This window comes from Oryctolagus cuniculus, chromosome 18 (genome assembly GCF_964237555.1).
Source record: "Oryctolagus cuniculus chromosome 18, mOryCun1.1, whole genome shotgun sequence".
NCBI classification, from domain to species: Eukaryota; Metazoa; Chordata; class Mammalia; order Lagomorpha; family Leporidae; genus Oryctolagus; species Oryctolagus cuniculus.
In genome coordinates, this window is record NC_091449.1 from 52,868,185 (window position 1) to 52,887,394 (window position 19,210).

The window sequence follows — 19,210 nt, forward strand, 5'->3', positions numbered from 1 at the left end:
ATAAATAAATCTTAAAAAAAAAAAAAAAGGTGGGAGCTGAGCAAGGAGTGAGGTCTCTGGATTTGTCCACAGTGTGTGTGGCCTTTCTTTGGTCATCAAGAGGAGGTTGGCATGCTCTGAAAATGCTGTCATGGCCAGCCTGTCGGGGTCTGCAGGTGCACGTCCTGTCGCTTTGTTTGATCAGGACCTTGAGTTCCTGTGAAGCTCTGGGAACAAAGTGTAGCGATAGGATGTCAACCGTGGAGGTGCTAATTGAATTTTTTTCTGTGATTTGGGGTCTTGCAGAGCTGGCCTGATCCTTGTGTCAGTCTCTTCATTTGGTGAGTTAATTTTTTAGTGAAGAATTGACTTGGGATCATCAGAGAGAAGACAGAGGAACTGCAAGCTGAGGGAGAGAAACTGATAAGTCTGCATCAGAGGCACAAAGGGCAGGTGCTTTTTTTTTTTTTTTAAGATTTATTTATTGGGGCCACCGCTGTAGCTCTGCAGGTTAAAGCCCCGGGCTGCAGCACTAGCATCCCATATGAGCACCGGTTTGAGTCCTGGCTGTTTCACTTCCAATCCAGCTCCCTGTTAATATGCCTGGGAAAGCAGCGGAGGATGGCCCAAGAGCTTGGGCGCCTGTACCTATGTGGGAGATCCAGAAGAAGCTTTTGGCTTCTGGCTTTGGCCTGGCTCAGTCCTGGCTGGTGCAGCCATTTGAGGAGTGAAACAGAGGATGGAAAATCTATCTCCCTATATATAAATCTTTCAAATAAATAAATCTTTTAAAAACATTTATAAGGCAGAGTTAGAGAGAGAGGGAGAGACAGAGAGATATTCCATCTGCTGGTCCACTCCCCAGATGGCTGCAATGGCCCTAGGTGGGCTAGCCCAAAGCCAGGAACCAGAAGCTTCTTCCAGGTTTCCCATGTGGGCCATCTTCCTCTGCTTTCCCAGGCACATTAGCAGGGAGCGGATCAGAAATGGAGCAGCCAGGACTTGAACCAACACCAATATGGATGCTGGTACTGCAGGTGGAGGTTTGACCCAATACACCACAATGCTAGCTCTTAGCTGCATATTGACCATTGATTATGAACCCATAACAGAGGGCCAGGATCTCTTAGTTTTTCCCCAGATTTATTTTATTTATTGGCAAGGCAAAATGATAGAGAAAGAGGAGAGACAGAGGGAAAGAGATCTTCTATCTGCTGGTTCACTCCCAAAATGACTGCAACAGTCAAGGCTGGGCCAGGCCAAAGCTAGGAGCCCAGAACTCCCTCTGGGTCTCCCATGTGGGTGGCAGGGGCCCAAGCACTTGGGCCATCCTCTGCGGCCTTCCCAGGTGCCTTAGCAGGCAGGTGGGTCAGAAGCAGAGCAACTGAGACTGGAATCAGTGCTGTGATATGGGATGCCACTGTCACAGGCACTGGTTTAACTTGCTTTCCCACAACAGCGGCCCCATCTTAAGTCTTTTAATAGCTTGACTCCGCCTTCCTGAGCGAGGCACGTAATTTGTGAGGATACAGTTCCTTGCTGAGTCAAAATGAGGGGGTGTTGCGTGACTTCCATGAGTTCCTTTCAAACCTAGATTCTGTAATGATGATGTCTGGCCTGTTGCACGCTGGTGAACTTGGCCGAACGTTGACTTGGGTCTTCAGTCATCTCCGCCCAAGCTTTCTTCTTCAGGTCTTTGCTGCAGCGTCACCCCTCGCTGTCACTTCCCTCTCCTGCCGCATGCCCTTTCACAACAACCCAGTGCCTGCCCTCCCTTCCTGCGCATCTTTCTTACCAACCTCCACAAGCCCCCTGTGCGACCTACCCTGAAACAGCGTGGCTGACGGCCATTTCCGGTTTTCTACTTCCCAGTATCTTTTTTTACTTGTCTTTAGAAACTGGTGTTATTTTCCCTCACCCTCACTTCCATTTCTTTTTAAAAGATTTAATTATTTTACTTGAAAGTCAGAGTTGGGGGGGGGGGGTGGTTTCCATCCACTGGTTCACTCCCCAGATGGCTACAATGGCTGATCTGAAGCCAGGAGCCAGGAGCTTCCTCTGGGTTTCCCATGTGGGTGCAGGGGTCCAAGCACTTGGGCCATCTTCTACTGCTTTCCCAGGCCATAGCAGAGAACTGGATTGGAAGAGAAGCAGCTGGGACTAGAACCGGCGCCCGTATGGGTTGCCAGTGCTTCAGGCCAGGGCTTTAACCTGCTGTGCCACAGCGCCGGCCCCTACCTCACTTCCATTTTTACCTCAGAGACTGTGCCGAGCAGCTTAAGACCACTCAGTGGTTGCTGCCACCTTCTTCGGGGGGCCTGGGCAGGCGGAGCTGCAGGCCAGTCTCCAGCAGTCTCCAGTGGCGAGCTGTTGGGTAGGCACGGAGGGCACCTGCAGGCTTGCCGAGCTGTCTGCCACCTCAGGCTGAGCAGCGGCGAACTCAGGAGCTGCCGTCTGTTCACCCTGAAATTCCTCCTTGTCACGCAGCGTTTCCAGCCTGCTCTTCCGTTTCAATCTCTATAGTAGAGACCCGGCGTGAGATGGTACCACGCATGCGCAGAACCTCCCAGGCCAGCATCCACCACCGGGGAGCCGCTGAGTGTGCTTCCTTGTTGTTGCATGGGATGGCAATGTCCACATGGCACAGAGGAGAATCTGTGTAGCAGTGGTAGGCAGGTTCACGTAAGGTGCCTCTGGGACAGGCAAGTGGTCAGCCCCAGGATTAGTAACCACCAGAGGACATGGCTCCCGCAAGGCTGCCTGGATCCGGTTAGTGACGGTTCCAGGTGCAAAGTGGCCAGCAATAGGAATAGCTCCGGTGGCAGCGCAGCCCTGTGGCCAGTGTCCTGGGAGGGTGTCACACGGACACCAGCAGGGTCTGCAATGGCAGCAGTGCCACCAGCCACCAACAGAAGCTTCTCGCAAGCCCTCTCCTGATGTATGATATAGACGCCACACTTTTCCTCTTGTAGGTGCACAGTTCCACTTGGAAGCCAAGGATGCTAGCAGCTATGTGGGTTCCTGCAGCAAGGAATTTGAGGACAACCTCCTCCTTCATTTTTCGGGACCTCAAGGGCTTGGGACATTGTCACAGCTTCCCTTCAAGTTACACTGCAAATCAAGAAAATGCCATGTGGACCCCTCTCCAGGTAGGCCAGAAAGGCAGTCTCAGTTTTTTGGTTTTTATTTTTAAGCCTTCTCAGTTCAGTTCCTCTGCAGAGTTTTTTGTTTTTTTTTTTTGTTTGTTTTTTTTTTTGTTTGTTTTTTTTTTTTTTTTTTAGATTAATTTATTCGAAAAGGAGAGAGAGATTTCCACCTGCCGGTTCACTCCTCAAATAACTGCAACAGCTAGGGCTGGTCCAGGCAAAAGACAGGAGCCAGGAACTCCATCTGGGTGTCCCATGCAAGGGGCAGGGGTGCAAGCACTTGGACCACCTTCTGCTGCTTCGCAGGCACATTGGTAGGGCGCTGGATTGGAAGCGGAGCAGGTGGGGACTTGAACTGGCACTCATACTGGGTGTCAGTGTTGCAGGTGGCAACTTAAGTTGCCCCACCACAATGCAAGCCCCTCTGCAGGTTCTGACGTTGCCAACCGTCTCCTCTGTTTGAGCCGCCCCTCCTTGCCTGACTTCCGCTTCTCGCCATCTGGGCCTCTTTCTTGGGACTCTCTTTTCCCTGCCTTGCACACATGCTCTGTCCCACAGAACCTGTTGGCCTGCTGTCTCTGTAAGGTCTCTCCTTGGGCAACAGTGCCTATCCTCAAGGCCTCTGTGACTGTGCTATGAGAGCACCTCCCAGGGATGGGCGTTTGGCACAGCACCTGGGACACTCACGCCCCATATCTGGGTGCCTGGGTCTGAGCCCGGGCTCTCGCTCCCAGTTCCAGCCTCCTGTGAATGTGCACCCTGCAAGGCAGCAGGTGATGGCTCAAGTGGTTGAGTCCCTGCCATGCACATGGCATGGAAGACCAGGACTGAGACGCCGGATCCTGGCTTCTACCTGACTCAGGCTGAAGTGGGGGTGGGGGTGAATCAACCAATGAGCCATGTCTTTCTGCCTCTCAAATTAAACAAATAATTTTAGCAAAACGATGCCCCCCAGATGTGTATGTCCAATCCGTCTTATTCTCTAGCCTGCCTTTTCTGGAAACTTCCATCTGAAAACTTCTGGCATTTTCACCTAGGAGGAAGGTTAATATTGAGATAATTACCTGCCTGCCTCCAGCTTTCTACACTTGTTAAAAGTCCCTATTTTTTAAGAACAGCATTACCAACAAAAGCATTCGAGAGAGGAATCGCTGAGTCATCTTTATCTCCATCCTCACTCACAACCAGCATTCCTCTGGCTAAACCTTATTGATGCCACTCGGAGATGTTTGTGGTGTCTGGATCCCTTCCACATCCATTCCCATTACTCAAATCAAGTTTTTATCTCTTGCCCTGAAAGTCAAACTCCTTCAACACGACAGTTGCTGGCTCTCATTTCTCCTTTTCCAATTGATCGTCCATGCAAACCTAAAAGGGATGCAGGGAAGATGTGGGAACTGGACTCCACGATACAGGAGGCTCGCTGAAGCGGGCAGGGGTCATTCTGTGAACCCTGGAATGCACAGTGAATTAGGCCAGTGATCCTCACACAGAGGCCGGAGCCACCAAATGCCCAGGACTCGTCTCTGTGTCTGACTCAGGGGTTTGCGCAGGCCCAGAGCACCGGCTCTCCCACCAAGTTCTAGGTCATGCTGATACTGCTGACCTGAGGGCCACACTTTGCAAACCACTGATTCAGAGGAATAACCAGGCAAAGAAAGAAAAGATCAGGCTTTGAGCTCTTGACTTCCTAGTAGACAATAACTATTAATAGAAAAGGTTTCTTGACACTTTGTAGCTGGGTAGCATTTTCACTCCTTCTTCTGTGTGTCTCTGTAACAGCCTCAGAGTCCCCCCTTAGAAGAGTTCCCACTGAGGCAGTGAGGCTGTGTGTAGTGTCTGGGGCACCTTTGGCGTTGATGGATCTGGGGGTCAGTCCTGGAGGCTTACCAGGGCAAAGGTATTGATGTGCAAACGTTTACATAGTGTTTGGGAGTTTAGGGTCAAGCCAGTGAGGAGCACTCTGGGGACTTCTCTCAAGGGTGAGCTGAGCACCTACGACAACCTTTTAAGCTCCTTTTTGTTTGTTTGCTTTTTAAAGATTTATTTTATTTGAAAGGCAGAGTGACAGACAGGGATCTTCCATCTACTTAGCTTGCTGTGCCAGGCTGGTTTTAAAAACATTTGTTTTCATTTTATTTGAAAGGGAGAGGGAGGGAGGGAGGGAGGGAGGGAGGAAGGGAGAGAGGGAGAGAGAAAAAGAAAGAGAGAGAGAGAGAGAGAGAGAGAGAGAGAGAGAGAGAAAGATCTTTGATCCATTGGCTCATTCTTCAAATGTCTACAATAGCCAGGGCTGAGTGTGGACAGGCCAAAGCTAGGAGCCAGGAGCCAGGAGCCAGGAGCCATGAACTCCATACAAGGGCTGGAGTTAGGCAACCACTGTAGTACAGCACATTAAGCTGTGGTTTCAGACACTGGCATCCCATATCGGAGTGCTGGTTTGAGTCCCAGCTGCTCCACTTCTGATCCAGCTTCCTGCTAATGCATCTGGAAAAGCAGTGGAAGATGGCTCAGGCGCTTGAGTCCCTGCACCCACGTGGAAGACCCGGATGGAGCTCCTGGCTTGCTGCAGTCATTTGTGGATTGAATCAGCAGATGGATAATCTCCCTCTCTCTGCCCACTCCCTTTCTCTGTTGCTGTGCCTTTCAAATAAACAAGGAAATCTTTAAAAAATAAATAAAAGAAGAAAAAGACGAAGAAGAAGAGAAAGAAATAATTCCACCAACTCACATCTCTCACATGGGTGGCAAGGACCCAGTACTTGAGTCCATCTGCTGCCTCCCAGGGTGCACATTAGCAGGGAGCTGGGTGGGAAGCAGAGGACCCAGGACTCCTATGGAATGTCGGAGTTTAAATGCCCACCCTAAGCTTGTGTTTTTTTCAGAGAGGCAAAGAAATTGCAAAAGAGCATTACAAAAATTGTGGTCATTTAAAAGTTTACATTGGGGCCAGTGCTATGGCGTAGTGGGTAAAGCCGCCACCTGCAGTGCTGGCTGGCATCCCACGTGGGTGCTGGTTCAAGACCCAGCTGCTGGCCGGCACCACGGCTCAATAGGCTAATCCTCTGCCTGTGGTGTCGGCACCCCGGGGTTCTAGTCCCGGTCGGGGGTGCCGGATTCTGTCCCAGTTGCTTCTCTTCCAGTCCAGCTCTCTGCTGTGGCCCAGGAAGGCAGTGGAGGATGGTCCAAGTGCTTGGGCTCCTGCACCCGCATGGGAGACCAGCAGAAAGCACCTGGCTCCCAGCTTCGGATAGGCGCAGCGCGCTGGCCATAGCGGCCATTTGGGGGGGTGGGTGAACCAACAGAAGGAAGACCTCTCTCTCTCTCTCTCTCTCTCTCTCTCTCTCTCTCTCACTGTCTAACTCTGCCTGTAAAAAAAAAAAAAAAAAAAAAAAAAAAAAAAAAAAAGACCCAGCTGCTCCACTTCCAATCCAGCAGCTCCACTTCCAATCCAGCTCCCTGCTAATGGCCTGGAAAAGCAGTAGAGGATGGCCCACACCCCTGGGTCCCTACACCAAGTGGGAGACCAGGAAGAAGCTCCTGGCTCCTGGATTCGGATTGGCACAGCTCTGACTGTTGCGGCCACCTGGGGAGTGAACCAGTAGGTGGAGGACCTCTTTCCTTCTCTGCCTCTGCCTCTCTGTATTTCTGCCTTTCAAATAAATAAATTTTTTTAAAAAAGTTTACATTAACAAATGAACACCTTCAAACATGTAAAGGACTCAAGTCATTTGGCAGTAATGGCAGCTTTTGTGTGTGAGGCCCTTTATTAAAGGGTAAGTTTTACCTTGTGTCTCAGTGTAGATCTGAGTTCATGTTCAGGGCCAGGAAATGTGGAGGCCATGAAAGTCAATGCTTCTTAATAACAGGCTAGGGCCGGCGCTGTGGTATAGCAGGTTAAAGCCCAGGCTTGCTATACCAGCATCCCATACGGGTACTGGTTTGAGTCCCTGCTGCTCCACTTCTGATCTAGCTCCCTGCTAGTGTGCTTGGGAAAGCAGCGGAGGATGGCCCAAGTCCTTTGGCCCCTGCACCCACACAGGAGACCCAGAAGCAGCTCCTGGCTTCAGCTCAGCTCTAGCCATTGTGGTCATCTGGGGAGTGAAGCAGTGGATGGAAGACTTTTCTCTCTCTCTCTCTCTCCTTCTCTCTGTAACTCTTCAAATACAATAACTCTTTATAAAAAAAAGATAGACATTTTCTTAAGATGGAAAATTCTCTTAAAAAATAGTGGGCTAGAGAAAAAGAAATCATGCAGGAAAAACACTATTAGAAATCAGGTAGTATCCCCAAAATTCCTCTGAACTTTCCCGAGAGTCTCCCAGACTTTGTTTTTCTGTCTTTGCTTCTGCCTGCACGTTCTGCTGGCAATGGCTGCTTCCTTGGTCTCCAACCAACAATTCAGTTGCTCCCTCCTCTGATGATCCGAGTCAGATTTTCTCCCAAGGACAAATTTGAATTCTTCTTCCTCACCACATTTAAGAAATCTCCAGTTTTTCCATTTAATGAGCAGTTATTATGTGTGCCTTGGAATAAAGTCAGTTTTCTGTCTCGCTTCTTTGAGTAGGTTGGAGGTCAAGGACAGCTTTTTAGGGCATTTTCCCATAAGTGAGCCTTTCAATTTATTTTTTTTTAACTTTTAGGAGGCACAGCATATTTATGATTACATATTTCAGATTTTTTTGTGTCTTAAAAAAAAAGTTTACTGGCCAGTGCCGTGGCTCAATAGGCTAATCCTCCACCTGCGGTGCCGGCACACCAGGTTCTAGTCCTGGTTGGGGCGCTGGATTCTGACCTGGTTGCTCCTCTTCCAGTCCAGCTCTCTGCTGTGGCCCTGGAAGGCAGTGGAGGATGGCCCAGGTCCTTGGGCCCTGCACCTGATGGGAGACCGGGAGAAGCACCTGGCTCCTGGCTTCAGATCAGCGCAGTGCGCCAGCCGCAGTGCGCTGGCCGCGGCGGCCATTGAGGGTGAACCAACGGCAAAGGAAGACCTTTCTCTCTGTCTCTCTCTCACTGTCCACTCTGCCTGTCAAAAAAAAAAAAAAAAAATCCTATACCATAGGACCTACAGCAGTGTGTTGCGCAATAAATGTTGGTGAAACGTATCTATTCCACAAATTAAAGAAGTCTCCTGTGGACAAGGCACTGATCTGGAAGCTGAGACAAAGCTCCTGTCTTAGTAATTCTTATCATGAGAAACATGGATTTGTAAGATTTTCTATTCTTACAGAAGTCACACAGTGCTAAGTCTTGAGGACACATGGAAAAATAAGAAAGTGAGAAGTGGGCTGGTGGGAGGGGAAGGAAGAGATGAGTTGCATTCGTTTTTTTTTTTTTTTTGACAGGCAGAGTGGACAGTGAGAGAGAGACAGAGAGAAAGGTCTTTCTTTTCTGTTGGTTCATCCCCCAATGGCTGATGCGGCCGGCACACCGCGCTGATCCGAAGCCAGAAGCCAGGTGCTTCTCCTGGTCTCCCATGGGGTGCAGGGCCCAAGCACTTGGGTCATCCTCCACTGCACTCCTGGGCCACAGCAGAGAGATGAGTTGTATCCTAAACAGAGTGATCGTGAAAGGCTTTGCTGTGTGACAGCTAAGCAAACATCTGAGAGAGAGAGGGTGGGAAGTGGTCGTTACTGTCTCACTATATGGGGAAAGAGCTTTTCAGGCACTGGGAGAAGCAAGTCCAAAGGTCCTGAGGCCAGAGTGGCCAAAGGGCAGAGTGGGGGTGAGAGAAGAGAAATAAGAAGGGACTGTGGGGAGGGGAACCATGCGGGTGACCACCTATATTTCTAGCTTTCACTGCTTAATGCACCCTGCATGCTTTTTACTTAGTCCTCTTGCTCTTTGGTGAACACTTACTGAAAGCCCACCCCACAAGGAAGCCTTTCCTCACTCCTCTAAAGCAGAATTAGGAAAACGCCCGACAATGAAATTGGAGAAGCGTCAGTTTCGTGGCAGGGTTTAACAGGTTTAACGAATTAAGAGATGGCTGTATATTATTGAAAGGCAAGGGACTGAGTTCAACCAATTTCATTTGTGTGCATGATTGGATCCATCCAAATGCTAAGGCTCCCCCCACCCAAAAAAAAAAACAAAACGGGGTAATTAGGTTGCTAGTATTAATTTTAACCAATGGTAATTAAAAGTGAAAAACAGTCTTCATCCAACTTGTCAAAGCTGAGGCCCTGCGCCGTTAGTAAGGGATGTTGACATAAAATGTTCTTGCTAAGTTGTATGCACCTGCAGATGAAGGGAACAGGGGTTGGCTGGGCGTGATAGGGGGCATTTTATGCCCCCAGGCAGGGGCTTCGAAGCTGTTCTACTTCATGTCCCAGATGTTCCACGACGGACAGGTCTGTTGCTTCTACAGTCTAGAACCGCGCCTGGCACGTGGCAGGCATTGAGTCACCAGGATTATCAAACACAAATACAAGCGGCACAATCCAATGTGATTTTCAGATAATCTTAGTATAAATATATCCCATGTAGGATATTGGGCAGACACGGTTGTTTACCCGAAACTGAAATTTATCTGAGATTTCACTTTAATAACTTTATTAACCCCACTAAGGAGCTCAAATACTCGTGATTTGTTTGACCCAATTGAAAGAGGATCTCCTCGCACCTGTAAAATGGGTCTAAATCACAGCACGCGCCTCCCTAGCGTTGCTGGGCAGATAAAGCCAGCACGTGGCACCTGGCGAGCCCTCAGTTTATACGACTGCTGGGAAACAAATTCATGAGCGGCAAAAGTTTCGCCTTATACACACGGCCACAGGACCCGGGCCTCTTCGAGGCCAAAAGCTCGCAGGCCAGGCCTAGGTTGCCGGCACCTGAGAGCCCGGCCAGCCTCTTCCGGGTCAGGTGACCGCGCGCGGCCACGTGACCCGGCCCGAGTGCGGGCGGTGGAAGGCGGAAGTGGGAGAGGAGTTGGGCGCCGCTTCTGGGGCCGGGGCAGGTAGCGAGCGCGGGCGCGGCGGGCGCGGCGGGCGGGCGCGGGGCGCGGAGCGGGCCGGGGGCGGCGGGCGGCGCGCGGTGGGCTGGGGGCGGCGCGGCCCGGGCGCCGGGGGGCGGCGGCTTCCTGTGGGAGGGGCCTGGCGCGGCGGTTCCGGCCTCCGAGGAGGGGTGTCCCGGCTCCCGCCCGAGCGGGGTGGGCGCGACGCGGCCCGCGTGGGGCCGCTCCGAGGTGGCCGGCCGGGAGCCGGTGCTTCCGGGAGCGGCGCGGCGCGTTGGTGCCGGGGGGCTGGAGGGACAGGCATCGCGATCTCTGTGGAGGGAGCAGGGGAAGGGCGAGTTGGGACGGAGCTGGGAAGGGGGTGCCGAGATGGACATAGGGCGGGCAGGGCAGGGGAGCAGCCCGGGAGATGCCGCCTGAGCCCCACTGAGGGCGTCTTCCCCGCTGCGTCTTTGGCAGCGATGTTTCCCCGAGACTTGATTTCGGGCTCAGTCCATCTTTAAACTTCAGGAGGGATCACAGAATCTTGGTCGTCTTGCTCTCGTCACACCCACTTAGTCCCGCGGGCGTCGGGTTTCCACTTCTTGGGAACCTAACCCTTCAGGATCGCCTTTCTTTGGGGCTTTTCCCCCTTGATCAAGTCGTCTTCGAGGCTGAAGACAGAAAGCGTGGGCGCTCTGCTGTGGCTGCAGGAAGGTTTCAGCCTACGCTCTTGACCATGACCTAGCCCAGCACCGCCTCGGCCGGAACACCGGCTAGAGGACCGTGTACCTGTGTGCTAACGACTTCGGGTCTGGCTGTGGTTTAAATTATTCAGCTTCCCTTACCACGTGACTGCTTATCTTGACCAGCTGTAGCTAGGTAGAAGTCTGTGTCCTGTGCCTTAGAACTATGACCTGGCGCCTGATGTTGAGATTAAATACCCATGTCACAGCTGTTCATCTTCCTCTTTCTGTAAATGTTCACTGAATGTTTTGCAGAAGTGAGTCTCATGCGTGCACACACAAGAGCCAGAGTCGTTCAGGGTTACAAGTTAGAGAACAAAAGGACTTTACTAAATGTATGAGGTGTTCAGGTTTTTGAAGTGTTTGATGAGCATTTAGAAGTTAATTTTTGCAGCAGCCCTGTGATTTAGATGGGGAAAGGTCTTTTTTCCACGTCATGAGAAACAGACAGACTTAAAGGAGTCTTGACTTTTAAAACCAATGTGTTCTTTCTTGTTTACTGGTCTCTTCCTGCTGGACGTAAGAATCTTCAAGGGCAGATACCGTGTTTTATTTGGCTTCTTTGACCACTAGCCAAGTGCCTGGCATGTTGTGGGCACTTGGTCAGTGTTTGGCAATAAATGAATTTCTAAAGTCATACAGCTGTTAAGTGTTGGGCAAGGGATTTGAACCCAAGTCTTGGGTCTCTAGTAGGCAAGCTGCTGTTTTCTGTGCTGCTGGTCTATGTGAACATGATAGGCATAAAAGAAGGGCTTGGATCGGCTTCTCATCACTTAATGAGTACTTTCTCCTTTACCAGGAGCGTACGCCCACGTCTCATTTAATCCTCTCGGAGATCTTCTGAAGGCTGGGGTTGTCCCTGTCCCGCAGATGCAGAGACTGAGGCTTGCTGAAGCCCTTGCCTTCGATTCCAGAGCTAGTACATGACCCAGCAGCCACTCAGGCCCACACCTTCTGTTTCCAGACCATCCTTTTCCATTTATAGAAGTGATAGAAAGTTTTATTGAAAAAAGTTTTTTTTTTTTTTTTTTTTTTTTTTTGACAGGCAGAGTGGACAGTGAGAGAGAGAGACAGAGAGAAAGATCTTCCTTTGCCGTTGGTTCACCCTCCAATGGCCGCCGTGGCCAGCGCGCTGCGGCCGGCGCACCGCGCTGATCCGATGGCAGGAGCCAGGAGCCAGGTACTTTTCCTGGTCTCCCATGGGGTGCAGGGCCCAAGCACCTGGGCCATCCTCCACTGCACTCCCTGGCCACAGCAGAGAGCTGGCCTGGAAGAGGGGCGATCAGGACAGAATCCGGCGCCCCAACTGGGACTAGAACCCGGTGTGCCGGCACCGCTAGGCGGAGGATTAGCCTAGTGAGCCGCGGCGCCGGCCTGAAAAAAGTTTTTAAAGTACAAAAAGTATGATGCTTTAAAGAAAACATACTACGAATTAGAGAAAAAATTGTCCATGTGCAGTGTAACTGAGGACTAGAAAACCCGCTACTGCAGTGTCTTAGTCTGTGTGGTGCTGCTTAACTATACCATGGACTGGGTCGTTTGTAAGTGAGAGAAGTTTATTTGAATCATGGTCTGTAGGCAGGGAAGCCCAAGAGTTGAGGGACTGTGTCTGATGAGGGCCTTCTTGCTGTGTTGTAACACGGTGGAGGGCATCACATGGAGAGAGAGAGAGAGAGAGAGAACGAGAGAACATAAACACTAAACTGCTTTTCCAACAAACCTGTTCTTGCAGTAATGACATTAATCTACCCGTGAAGGCACGGCCCCCATAACCTAACCGCCTTTTAAAGGATCCCCCTCTCATCACCTGCACTGGGGGTTAAGCTTCTGACACAGGACCTTTGGGGAACACATTCAGCCACAGCATTGCCATGGCTGCCTCTTCCCAGGACAGTGCTCCTCCCACCAGTATTGCAGGGACCTGTTCCATGCCAGGCAGTTTCTAGAGTTGCAAGTAGCCTCATGGTGCTGGTGAGCCCTGGAGATACGCTGTAAGCATTCAGTCCACACCAGACTGGAAGACTTAGCATAGGAAAAAAGTAAAATGTCTCTTGGGCATTTTTTTTTTATAACATAGTAAATGAGCAAACAAATAGAAGTCATCAAATTATATTTTTGATTTATTGAGTTAAATGTAATTAATTTCATCTCACTTTTTAAAAATGTGCTTCCTAGAAAGTTAAAAAATCATGTATGGTTCCCGTTGTATTTCTTTTGGACAGAGCTGTTCTACATACCAGGAATATAGCAGTATAGAAGAAAGGCAAAGTCTTCCACCTTTGTGGGTCTTAAATCTGATTGGGGAAAGGTACAATAAGGAAACCAGCTAAGCAAAATACGTATTGTAATATGGCAGAGAAGAAGAATGTGAAAAAAAAAAAAAAAAGAATGTGGAGTGTTGGGTAGAGTTGCAGTTAACTTTTAAAAACATTTATCTGAAAGAGAGAGCTCCCATTCACTTGTTCCAGCCAGGGCTGGGTCAGGCCAAAGCCAGGAGCCCAGAGCTCAATCTGGGTCTCCCATGTCAACTACTTGACATCATCTGTTGCCTCCTAGTGCATTAACAAGAAACTGGATCAGAAGCAGGGAACCAGGACGTGCACCAGGCACTCCTGTGTGGGTTCCTGGTGTCCCAAGTGGGGACCCAGCTGCTAGGCCCAATGTGTGTCCCAGGGAGGCAGTTTTAAGTCTAAGGTTTTTAGAAAAAATCCCCTTAGGAGGTCAAGGTTAAGTAGAGATGTCAGGGAGGTGGGAGAAGGGGCCATGTGACTGAGTGAAGGAATAGTAGTGCTGACAGAGGGAAGAGCAAGTAGAACAGCCCTGCAGGAGGGCATCTGGTAGGTGATGGCAGCAGTACGGATGCCCACATGGCTGGAGGGGAGTAGAGAGGAAGCGAGCAGAGCAGTGTTGCATGTGGGAGGAGAGAGGTCTGAGCCTTGGGGGGCCTTGCAGGCCATTGTGAGGATGTTGGTTTCTTGCCAGGGTGGGTTGGAGCCACTGGCGAGTTCTGAACAGTAGAGTGGACATGATCCACCTTCCTTTCAGTAGACTCACCCTGGTTGCTCTGTGGAGAGGGAGTGGAGGGTCCTTGTGTGGGAGCAGGGAGGTAAGTCAGGAGGCCAGTGGCACACCCAGGTGAAGGATGCTCTCTGGGGGCTTTTGCAGTACAGCCAGTAGGCTTTGTGGATGAGTTGAATCCGATGGGAGGATGAGCAGAGTCCTGGGTGATGTCAAGGTCTCTGGCCCGAGCACCTGCAAGAAAGGAGTTGTCATTAACTCAGATGAGGAAGACTGGGAGCAGGGATGGGGCTCCGTTTTGTGCACGTTGATTGTAAAATGCCCAGCAGACATCCAGGTAAGGGTACCACGGGCAGTGGATACAGAAGTCTGGAGACAGGCTGGGGCTGGAAATAGATCTGTCGGAGCTATTATATTTAGAGTGAAGAGACTGCCGAGGTCACACAGGGAATAGTGTGGATACATATTCAAGAAGAATGCTTCTTGCTAGACATTAACTCTTGAAATAAATCTCAGTTTGTAGTATTATAAAGTAGGTGTTTTAAGTACAGCGAAACTGTAGTATATCTCCGGGAGCCTGGTGTTCTCTTCTTTTTCACTCGTCATTTACAGACCCTTTTGAAAACTGCAGGCTAATGGGCTTGTTTTTCTGAAGGAGGCTGCTCTTCCAACTGTGCATCTTTGTAGTGCTGCTGAAATCAATCTGAGTGCCAGTTTCTGGAATCAGTCTGGCTTTCTGGGTTGGCAACCAATTTAGAGACCTCCAGGAAGGTTGGGAAGGAGACAGGAAGGATGGATAATGGATTTTTAGTGTTTAAAATAGTCAAACATGTATCTAGCACATGCTTGCCGTGGGTCCCACCACTTTAAAGATTCGAAGTAAGTGCCCCCACTGAGGTGAAGTGACCCACACGAGGTCACGTGGTGAGGAAAGGGAGGAGCTGGGCGTTGGATCTGGTGCTTCCATCCGAAGATGGGGGAGTGGAGATAGGAACAGAAACCCCCACTGGAGTCAACCTGCAAGCTGCTCCTGGGCCAGTTTTTAGTCAGGGCCATTGTGGACTCTGGCATTTCTGGGAGGTGGGAACAGAAGGGAAGGTGCTGTTTGCTTCTGATTCCAGGTCGTCTTTTAGAAGGTGTAGTCCTCTGCTCCTGCCTCCCCATCCCCAGCTTAGAAATAAACATTCAGTGATTTCAGTCTAGTGCTGTAATTGCTTCTAGAAGAAACCAAGCATCAAGACATGGGAGTCCTGACTTCAGCCCAGTCCTACTCCTTGACTCGCCCAAGCCTTTTACTGTTTTATCTTGAGATCTGCTTTCTCTTTTATTTTATTACTAACCTATGATTCCACTGTGCCGCCAGTGTCCCTCCCTCTCTTTTTTTATGTGCTTGATTTTTGTACAGATGTCATTTGGCAGAGTTCAGTTGTGTGTGATTGTTTTTCAGTATGGGCCTTTGGAGAATGGAGGGTAACTCAATGCTGGACAGAGGAAAGAGGCCAAGAGAGAAACCCTAGTGTTGGAAACAAGTGAAAAACCATGACAGCGGATGCAGGGCTGATCTGTACTTAGAAAGAAGCTCTGCTGTTTCTACAGCTGGTTAATCAAGAATAAAATCTTGATGCTGGGAGGTAGCTTTTGTTCTTCCTTGGTTCATTGTTCTGTGCAGGTCTTTTTATCTCCAGATCAGTGTTTGCTGGTTTCTTGATTCAAGGCTGGGTAAAGAATTTTGGAGACTGAGGTGCCTTTAATCCCAGAGCCTAGAATTTTAGTATCAGGGATAAATGGTTTAGCTTATAGTTAATATTTATTTATTTATATTTGAAAAGTAGAGAGAGAGAGTGTGTGTGTGTAAGTGTGAATTAGATGGAGACCTTCCTTCAACTGGTTCATTCCCCAAGTGTCTGCAACAGCCAGGGCTGGGCCAGGGTGAAGCCAGGAACTTGGAACTCAGTCTTGGTCTCCCATGTTGATGACAATGACCCCAAAACTTGAATCATCCTCTGCTGTTTCCCAGGGTGCGCATAAGCAGGAAGCTGGAATTGAGAGCAGAGCTGGTGCTCAAAACCAGGCACTGTGATACAGGATGTGGGTGTTCCAAGCATCAGCTTTACTGCTGTGCCAAATGCCTGTCTTGTCTTTTTTGAAGGTGAATTTTATGTATTCCCCAAATAATGCGTGTTGGTAGTAAAAAAAAAAAAAAAAAATCAAGTAATGGGGCTGGCATTGTGCAGGAGTGGATTTGGCCACTGCCTGCAGTGCCAGCATTTCATATGGGTGCTGATTCCAGTCCTGGCTGCTCCCCTTCCGATCCATTTCCATGCTATTGCATCTGGGAATGCATCAGAAGAGGGTCCAGGTGCTTGGTCCCCTGCGCCCATGTGGGAGACCCGGAAGAAGCTCCTGGTTTCAGACTGGCCCAGAGGTGGCTGTTGCAGCCATTTGGGTAGTGGACCAGCGGCTGGAATACCTCTGTGTCTGTCTCTCCCCTTCTCTCTATACTCTGCCTTTCAAATAAATAAGATAATTCTTAAAAAAAAAAAAAAAAAGGTAACATTGTAAGACAATAGCACTGCTTGCTTTTTAACCTTTTTATTCTTGATTTTTGTTCCATAGTGGGAGTGACTTAACTTTTTTAACTGTCTTCTGTTACTTCTTTATTAGAAAATGGTATCCATTTTCTATTAATTTTTAAAAGATTATTTATTTATCTGAAAGTCAGAGTTGCACAGAGAGAGAGAAGGAGAGGCAGAGAGAGACAGAGGTCTTCCATCTGCTGGCTCACTCCCCAGTTGGCCACAAGGAGCTGTGCCAATCCGAAGCCAGGAGCTTCTTCCGGGTCTCCCATGCTGGTGCAGGGCCTACTTTCCCAGGCCATAGCAGAGTTGGATTGGAAGTGGAGCAGCCGGAACTCAAACCAGCGCCCATATGGGATGCTGGCACTGCAGGTGACGGCTTTACCTGCTATGCCACAGTGCTGCCCCCTCTCCTGTTAATGCTTAGTTTGCCAGTTTTATCTGTGATCATTGCACCATGAAAGATGCTTGTAACGACAGCATCCCATATTGGAGTGCTGATTGGAGTCTTGGCCGCCCTTCTTATCTATCTCCCGATGGCGTAAGGGCTTGGGCCCCTGCCACCCATGCGGGAGACCTGGATGGAGTTCCTGGCTCCTGGCTTCAGCCTGACCCAGCCTGGCTATTGCAGTCATTTGAGAAGTAAACCAGCAGATGGAGGATTTTCTCTCTGTCTCTCCTGCTCTCTTTGATATCCTGCCTTTTAAGCAAATCTTAAAAAATGTGTTGATCTCATAGAAGTTAGAAAATTTTGTACATGCTTATGATTACAAATGCTGTTCACAGCTGAGCCTCATAGCACTCTAGGATTAGGTTTCCTTTCTCCTGCAGCTTTTGCTTTTCCAGGAGTAGGTATTTCCCGCGAGCATTCTAATAAAGCTAAAGTACTTCTTCCAGTGCGGTGACGTGCATCTTATAACCTGTTTCCTCCATTCACTTTCCTGTTTTTTTTTCCTTAAGATTTTATTTATCTATTTGAAAGATAGAGTGACAGAAAGAGAAGGGGAGGGAGGGAGGGAGGGAGGGAGAGAGAGAGAGAGAGAGAGATCTTCCATTGGCTAGTTCACTCCCCAAATGGTTGCAGTAACCCAAGCTGGACCAAACTGAAGTCTTGAGCCAGGAGCTCCTTTCAGATCCCCACATGGGTGCCAGAGCACAAGCACTTGGGCCATCTTCTGCTGCTTTCCCAGGCACCTTAGCAAGGAGCTGGATTGGAAGTGGGGCAGCTGGGACTCAAACCTGTGCCCATATGGCATTCTGGCACTGCAGGCTCGACTTTATCCTGCTGTGCCACAACACCAGCTCCCATTTACTTTCCTTTAAAAAAAATTTTTTTTTAATATTTATTTTATTTTATTTGAAAGAGTTAGAGGGATGGAGGGACGGAGAGAGAGATCTTCTGTTGGATCACTCTTTAGGTGGCTCCGATGACTAGGGCTGGGCCAGACTGAAGCCTGGAGCTTCCTCCGGGTCTCCCATGTGGGTGCAGGGGCCCAAGCACTTGGACCATCCTCTGCTGCTTTCCAAGGCTCATTAGCAGGGAGCTGGAATGGAAGTGGAGCAGCTGGGACTTGACCTGGTGCTATGCCACAATCTGGGCCCCCCATTTACTTTTTTTCCCCAAAAAAACCTTTTATTTAAGGAATACAAACTTCATGCATTTCATACGTACAACTTTAGGAATATAGTAATTCTTCCCACCATACCCAACCTCCCACCCACACTCCCACCCCTCATTCTCCTCCCTCTCCCATTCCCAGGCCCATTTTCCACTAAGATCCATTTCCAATTAACTTTATACACAGAAGACCAACTTCATACTAAGTAAAGAGTTCCTTTGCACGAAAAACAAACAAACAAACAAAAAAAAACCAAAAAACTGTTCCTCAACAGTCCAGGCAAGGGCTGTTCAAAGTCATTGCATCCTGAAGTCAATTTCACTTTTTTTTTTTTTTTAGAAACTTGATTAACTTTATTTTTTTTAAAGATTTAATTATTTATTTGAAAGTCAGAGTCAGAGTCAGAGAGAGAGAGAGAGATCTTCCATCTGTTGGTTTACTCCTCAGTTGGCCACAAAGGCCGGAGCTGAGCCGATCCGAAGCCAGGAGCCAGGAGCTTCCTTCGAGTCTCCCACATGGGTGCAGGGGCCCAAGGACTTGGGCCATCTTCCACTGCTTTCTCAGGCCATAGCAGAGCTGGATTGGAAGTGGAGCAGCTGGGGCTTGAACCAGCACCCATATCGGATACCGGCACTGCAGGCGACGGCTTTACCTGCTATGCCACAGCGCTTGGCCCCAAAACTTAATTAACTTTAAAGAAGCACCCAAGAATGACACATCTTTTGTGAGCACTTAGACATAACTATGAGACATGAGAATATCCTCTACTTAATACATTAAAAGAAAGTAAAGGCCTTGAGACTAGTTTTATCATTAATTAAGGAAGCTTCTAAGAAGACAAGGAATGGCGTTGGATACTTAGGCATAATTAAAACTTATGAGACATTAGATTATCCTCTACTTCATACACTAAAATGAAATCTTTTGAGAACAAGTTTTACTGTTAGCTCTCATAATACAATTTTTAAAAAAGATTTATTTATTTGAAAGTCAGAGTTACACAGAGAGAAAAGGAGATGGGGGGGGGGGGCTTCCATCTGCTGGATCACTCCCCAATTGGTCACAACAGCCAGAGCTGTGCTGATCCGAAGCTAGGAACCTGGAGCTTCCTCTGGGTCTCCCATATAGGTGCAGGGGCCCAAGGACTTGGACCATCTTCTGCATTCCCAGGCCATCACAAAGAGCTCGACTG

General features: G+C 49.2%; 1 protein-coding gene and 1 pseudogene across 1 annotated transcript in view; one reads left to right on the forward strand and one right to left on the reverse strand.

Moving 5' to 3' along the window:
• Positions 1 to 2,256: 2,256 nt before the first annotated feature.
• LOC138846540 (small ribosomal subunit protein uS2 pseudogene) lies at positions 2,257 to 3,037 on the reverse strand (annotated as a pseudogene).
• A 6,910-nt stretch (positions 3,038 to 9,947) lies between these two features.
• WWP2 (WW domain containing E3 ubiquitin protein ligase 2) overlaps positions 9,948 to 19,210 on the forward strand; it is a 157,728-nt gene continuing 148,465 nt past the window's right edge. Inside the window, exon 1 of the mRNA XM_002711669.4 lies at positions 9,948 to 10,083. The gene's annotated coding sequence lies outside the window, so the exon portion shown is untranslated. The remainder of the gene's footprint in view (positions 10,084 to 19,210) is intronic.